Source organism: Helicoverpa armigera, chromosome 21, assembly GCF_030705265.1.
Source record: "Helicoverpa armigera isolate CAAS_96S chromosome 21, ASM3070526v1, whole genome shotgun sequence".
In the NCBI taxonomy this organism is placed as follows: Eukaryota; Metazoa; Arthropoda; class Insecta; order Lepidoptera; family Noctuidae; genus Helicoverpa; species Helicoverpa armigera.
Window position 1 is genome coordinate 787,464 of NC_087140.1, and position 7,565 is coordinate 795,028.

Consider the following 7,565-nt stretch of genomic DNA (forward strand, 5'->3'; position numbering starts at 1 on the left):
CTCTAGAGCGGCAAAGTGATTTGAATTGAGAACATCGTGTGCAATACTCCATTTGTGACAATCTTGATAAGAATTTTCAAACAAATACATATTAAACAAATAAAATACTGCTTAAAATAATTATTCAATTAATTAAGTAATTTTTATTATTGTTTTTACATCTATTTTTAACCTCGTTTAATTTTTAAACTGAGTTTTCAAATAAATAAACTTTATTAGGTACTTCTTTTTAATTTGATACTCATATGAGCGCGCCATTTTGTTTTTTTTTTGCATTTAGTAATTTCCTCGATGAGGTGGGATGAAAAGTTACGTGTTGCACTCGAGTGCAAAGATTTTTCACCTTGTGCTCTTTTGATTCCCTCGCTATCGATCAGGATTCTAATTATTGAAACACTCGCTACGCTCGTGTTTCAATTTTAGAATCCTTCGCTTGCTCGGTCATCAAAATTGAGCCCGCGGTTAAAAAGCAACTTTGCACTCTTGTATAACAAATAACTATTTTCACTTAGTTGGAGGATGTTAAAAGTAAAAAATAATCAAAATGATCAATCAACAAAGCGAAGGCGACTTATTTAGGAACTTTGCTTGTCAGTATCGTGATGCAATGTGGAACTTCCTTATGAAACGGGTGTAATTTCATCGAAATTGCCTGGTGGTGGGGCGTCCCGCGGCGCCCCTGAGACCGAGCAAGGCGCCCGGGTCATGCGCACACCCTGATTAACCATAGGTTAAGATGGCGCTGTAGGCAACCATTACAGTAATCTGTGATGTACGATTTAAAATAAAAATAAATATATGCGATAAGCGTTCCTGGCTCATAGATGATCGCAAATAATTTTTAATCATCTTTAGTTTGCTAAAACTTCGCCTCGTGAATAATAAACGTTCGTGCAGTGGCGCAGGGTATCGGTCAAGTTGATATGGCCATGAAATTGCTGTACTTGTACTATTATTTATTCCGTGGTCAACGTTAAATAAATGATGAGTTATCCACTGGTCTGTGAAGTGTGAATTTGGCAGCCGCCTGATTTTGCCGCCCCCTGAATTTGCCGCCCCCTGAATTTGCCGCCCGGGGCACAGGCCCCGGCTTGCCCCCCCCTAGATCCGGGGCTGGTTACGGGTCAGGAGACAATAAGTCAGACCCACCCAGAGGGTTCCCTATTTAAGTAACTGGTTTAAGGAAGTCTGACAGACAGTCGATCCGTATAAAGCATTTGTACTCAGCGGCATCCGGTTAGGCTGGAAGCCGACTCCATAGTTGGGAAAAGGCTTGTATAGGTTTAAAGTTTAAAGGCTTTAGGAAAAAGCTAGGCGGTTGATGAGGTATTTAAAAAATAAAATGTACATGCTAATCCGTATAATAAACACCAGAATACATGTGACATACAAAACAAGCACGGTACCATACAGCACTTTGTACCTAGCTTCGTTCACCAGCACGATGACTTTATATCTTTTGTCGAATAGTATATCTGAACACCATAGTAGCTGAAACAAAGAAAAAATATTGTGAGGTACGCTTCGCTACACCACCCACAACATGGGAACGAAGACCGCTCGCGCCGAACGCGTTATATTTACGTTAGTGCTATCTCGCTCGCGCGCGCATCTGTCTCGTTTCTTTTTGGTACTCACAGAGTCTTATCAGAGCGTTCTTATTGGACAATCGCGCGACGCTCTCGCCTGAGCGTTAACACTACTTCGGCCCCTGTAATTTTACACTTAAGCTCGTTCTGTATTTACAAAATATACTTTATACTTTACACCATCATCGCTGTTTTATTTCAACACTACCTGCACTGCTGCTACATTTTGGTGACCCCGAGAGAAAAATGATGGAACACAAGCAAGAAGTCAGTGAGCCTACAGACCTCGCCGTTATCTCCGTGCAGTCGCGTCTCCTTCAAAATCAAATCATGTCCGCGCAGATACAAGTTCTCTCAAAACAACTAGAGAATCTGACGCTCGAGATCTCCGAACTTCGCAGCCGTGGAAGATCAAACCATCGCCGTCATCAGCGTTCCGGCTCAAGGTCAAAGTCGTCTGCAAGGCATCAACACGATCCCAATCGAGTATGCTATTACCACTACCGATTTGGAGATCAGGCGAGACGCTGCGTGTCACCGTGCGCTAGGCGAAATCAAAAGAAGTCGGAAAACTAGAAGAGGCACCGACCGTGGCGGACGTCGGTGTAACTACGGCAAGTAACCGCCTATGTGTCTTCGATCGCAACACGAATCACCGTTTCCTCGTTGACACCGGTGCGGACATCTCTGTCCTTGCCGCCACCCCGATACATAAGAAGAAATGTTCGCCAACTTCATACAAACTATACGCCGCGAACAGTTCACCAATCAATACCTACGGCGAAAAAGAACTACAAATCGACCTAGGCCTCAGAAGACGATTTCGCTGGTCATTTGTAGTCGCAGATGTCAAAACATCAATACTCGGAGCTGACTTCCTACGCCACTTCAAACTCCTCGTCGACTTGCATCAAAAGAAGCTAATCGACAAGGTGACACAACTCTCAATAAACGCCGTAGAAATATCGTCGATGCAACAAGCCGTTTACGTACTTAGCAACAAGCAGACATATCAAGACATACTCAAGCAGTATCCAGATCTACTGCGACCTATGTCCTTGAAAATGCCCGCTAAACACAACGTCGTGCATCACATCGAGACTACGGGACAACCTGTCTTCGCCCGTGCTCGCCCCCTACCGCCCGACAAATACAAAGCGGCTAAGGATGAATTCGAACGCATGATGGAAATGGGCATATGTCAACCTTCCAAGAGCCCGTGGGCCAGCCCACTCCATGTGGTTAAGAAGAAAGATGGCAGTCTACGAGTGTGCGGCGACTACAGGCGTCTAAATTCAGTCACGCTACCCGATAAATACCCGATTCCGCGCATACAAGACTTCACCTATCAACTACACAATAAGAAGATCTTCTCAAAACTCGACATGAAAATGGCCTATTACAAAATACCAATAAACAAAGAAGACGCACAGAAAACGGCAATCATCACACCCTTCGGGTTGTTTGAATTCACCTGCATGCCGTTTGGCCTACGTAATGCGAGTCAAACCTTCCAACGGTTCATGCACGAGGTACTGCGCGGTATCGAGGGCTGTTTCTCATACATCGACGATATCTTGTTGTACTCAGATAACGAACAAGAACACAAGGAATTACTGCATCGAGTTCTTGAGCGCCTGAACCAATACGGCGTATCACTCAACGTAAACAAATGTGAATTTGCACAGACGAAAATCAACTTTCTCGGCTATGAAGTAACAGCGGACGGAATAAAACCAACTGAAGAACGGATAAAAGCCATATCCAGTTATCCTCAACCGAAAACTATCATCGAGCTTCGTCGTTTTCTGGGCATGCTGAACTTCTATCGAGATTGTCTACCAAATCAAGCCGACATGCAAAGTGAACTCAACAAATATCTGCACAATGGGAAAAAGAATGACAAAACGCCTATCACGTGGACGCCGGCCGCCGAACAAGCATTTCAAAAATGCCGCCAAAGCATTCTGGAATGTGCAACACTATCGCACCCTATCGCCGGCACCCCACTCTGCATCATGACGGACGCTTCTGACCACGGCATTGGAGCGGTGCTACAACAACGCGACAACGCAGCCTGGAAACCGCTAGCATTCTTTTCCAAAGCATTGAGTGCTACGCAATCACGATACAGCACGTATGATCGCGAACTACTAGCGATCTACGCGGCTGTGAAACATTTCCGAAGACTCATCGAAGGCTGTGACGTCACCGTCTACACTGATCACAAACCGCTGTCCTATGCGCTCTCAAGGCCGCAAAGTAGCAGCGACACTCAGCGACGTGAACGACAACTCCACTTTATAAGTCAATTCGTCAAGAACATCGTGTACGTAAAGGGAGAAGAGAACTCAGTCGCTGACGCCTTATCTCGTATTGACGAAATACAATGCCCGTCAAACATCGACTACGACAAGTTATCACGTGATCAAGAACAAGACGTCGAACTGAAACAACTGAAGCTGCAGCCGAATTTAAAATTCATCTCAGTTACTTTGCCTGGCACGCAACGACCAATCACGTGCGAGATGTCAACGTCCACGCTTCGCCCATACTTACCACCGGCACATCGTTTTGCTGCATTCAAAGCGCAACATGATCTCTGCCACTCTGGTATCAAGGCGACTAGGAAGCAAGTAACATCGAAGTTCTTCTGGTCATCCATGAACAAAGACGTAACAACGTGGACAAGAAACTGCGTCGGCTGTCAGCGAGCAAAAGTACATCGTCACGTCGTCACGCCGCTAGGAAGTTTCCCGCCATCGCAACGCTTCGAACACATACATATCGATATAGTCGGCCCACTTCGACTATCTTACGATTATCGATATTGTGTTACGATCATGGACAGATTTACAAAGTGGCCAGAAGCTGTACCAGTGCGCGAAATAACAGCTGAGATCGTCGCAAAAGCGCTGTATGAAAACTGGATTGCTAGATTCGGCTGCCCACTACGTATATCGACCGATCAAGGCAGGCAGTTTGAATCGTCGTTGTTCAGCGCGCTAATGAAGAAACTCGGCATTACACGCATACGTACAACCGCATACCATCCGCAGTCAAATGGTCAAATCGAGCGCTGGCATCGTACGCTAAAAGCTGCGTTAATGGCTAGAGGCGCAACTACCAACTGGAGTGACGAACTTCCCACCGTACTACTTGGCCTCCGAACAGCGCTGCGTGAAGATAACAACTTAAGTCCCGCGCTAATGACCTACGGTTCGACGCTACGTGTGCCATCGGATTTCTTCGCGCCGACTACTACAACTAACATGTCGGACGAAGATTACGTACGCTGCCTCACACAAACGATGACGTCACTCTCACCTTCGTGCACTACCGCGAGAACAACAGCCAGTCCCTTCATACATAAGGACCTCGGTACGTGCACACACGTCTTTGTGAGGAACGACACCGTGCGAGCGCCGCTGACTCCACCCTACGATGGACCGTATCCTGTGCTACAGAAACATGAAAAATTCTTCAAGATACAGCTACCGAATCGAGAGACAGTTGTATCGCTGGATAGACTGAAACCGGCATACATCTGCAATGAAGAGCCAAACACTACGTGTCCTACGAATACAGCAAGTTGTACGCCGAGCATCGTGGATCCTGTACCTTCACAGCAACCCTACATCACCAGGACCGGCAGAGTCTGCAAGCCAAATGTACGCTTCGCTAAGGGGGGTACTGTGAGGTACGCTTCGCTACACCACCCAGGGAACGAAGACCGCTCGCGCCGAACGCGTTATATTTACGTTAGTGCTATCTCGCTCGCGCGCGCATCTGTCTCGTTTCTTTTTGGTACTCACAGAGTCTTATCAGAGCGTTCTTATTGGACAATCGCGCGACGCTCTCGCCTGAGCGTTAACACTACTTCGGCCCCTGTAATTTTACACTTAAGCTCGTTCTGTATTTACAAAATATACTTTATACTTTACACCATCATCGCTGTTTTATTTCAACACTACCTGCACTGCTGCTACAATATATATTACTAGCTTCTGCCAGCGGTTTCTCCCGCAACCCGTGGGAACTACTTCCCGTACCGGGATAAAAAGTAACCTATAAGCCTTCCTCGATAAATGGGCTATCTAACACTGAAAGAATTTTTCAAATCGGACAAGTAGGTAGTTCCTGACATTAGCGCGTTCAAGCAAACAAACAAACAAACCGTTCAGCTTTATAATATTAGTATGGATTGGCTTTTACACCAATTTACCAACCACCCCGCATTGAGCAAGCGTGATGATTAACGCTCAATCCTTCCGCCGCCCAGCAATGAGACGATAAAAATTCTGATGATGATAAATAAGAGGCAGCTAGTCCCCTCCTAAAGTAGCCTATATCCTTGCTCAAGCTCTAGACTAGCAGTGCACCGAGTTTCATTTGAATCGGTTCAGTACCTAGTTTTGGAGTTGAAGCGAGACCAACAGACGGACTTACTAGAAAAGGTTAAGTTAAGAATTAGGTCAGATAGGCAGTCGCTCCTTGTAAAACACTGGTACTCGGCTGCATCCAGTGAAGACTGGACGCCGACCAACACAGTTGGGAAAAGGCTAGGCAGATGATGATACGTACTAGATCAGGTTACCGGTCCATCTAGAAAAATCCTTTAGACTTTTGCGGGAGGAGTGTTCTTTTTTCGCGCCACGGGCGGTTAGAGTTACATATTTCATTTCATCTTGTTTCTTTAATTTTAAAATAAATGGAACTAATATTAATATACTCACGCCGCCACATAACGCAAAGAAAATACAACCGCTTTTTAAACTAAAACTATAGTTTAGATTTTCCGGGTTATTAACATCTAAGAATTTTTTGATCATGTTTTTATCTCTTATAATTCTCTTGGGAAATATTTTAGAGAGTTATAATAATAAAACATTACTGTGTAAAGAAATTTAAATAATATGAATGATTGACGTTTAGAATAGTTTCCAAAGAGCGACTGAAAGTGGAGTATAAACTTCTTGAGTCGTTGAACTTTGAACTATATCTGGAGAGTTTGATTCATACATCACTTTGTCTATGATTGATTTAATTCAAAATATCATATTGCTTGCTCCTGATCCTTCTTCTTCGTTAAAATCATTCTTCTTTTTTTGCTTTCTTAACATACTTTTTCGTTCTGGTCTTTTTACCTCAAAATTCGCTAACGTAAGAGCCTGGTCAAAAAAATAATGTCTAACAGAAAAATAAGTTATTTCGTCAAATAAAAAAGCTCCTTTTATACATGCAGTTTTGACTAACCTACTTTCAATGCAATAAAATAATAAAATCAAACAAGTTTGTAATAAAATTCCGTATAAATTGAGTTGTGAAAAGCTCTGTTGAATGTCAGCTAATTCTCAAAGGCTCTGCGTAATGATTCAAAGCGGTAGAAACATACAATATAACGTCATTTTATTTGTATGTTACCTCTATGTATTTCTATGAATGTATCAATAAGCTTATAATATTCGAATTTCTTTGACTGAAGTGTCATCTGTGATTGGAAATAATAAAAAATAAAATAACTCTTAAGGTTCTAGCATATCTTTACCGTGGTTCTTGTTCATCAACAACATAATAAACATCACTTTTATTACAATTACCTACAGTTACAGTTTAATATACAGTTACAATTTTCTTTAAGTACTGCTTTTCCGGGGAAGAATTAGGTATTATACAACTAAAATGTTCACTGACCATACATATAGGTACCTATAAGTCCGTCCATGAGTAGTTTTCTTACGGTTTCATGACGTAGTTAACTATGCAAAACGAAGTCGATTTAACAGTTTCATGAAGTATTGTACCTATCTTGACAAAAAAACTTCTTCGAGAAAAATAAATATGTAAGTAAGCGTGTCTAAATCCCTACATCAATATGAAAGTAAGATTCAGGCGTCAGATTATTAGGAAGTTGAATTTTGCTATCGTCTCAGCTCAATTTCCGTCGCAGCCTCGCCGGGTTTTGATGAGTTAGGC

At 43.2% G+C, this 7,565-nt stretch overlaps 1 long non-coding RNA gene across 1 annotated transcript; it reads right to left on the reverse strand.

Annotated features, from left to right (window-relative positions):
- Positions 1-1,345: 1,345 nt before the first annotated feature.
- On the reverse strand, positions 1,346-6,525 carry LOC126056346 (uncharacterized). Its single transcript, XR_007511993.2, has 2 exons — positions 6,174-6,525; positions 1,346-1,491 (listed from the first exon to the last, which is right to left on the reverse strand). It is a non-coding gene; the product is annotated as an uncharacterized LOC126056346 (long non-coding RNA).
- Positions 6,526-7,565: the final 1,040 nt, after the last annotated feature.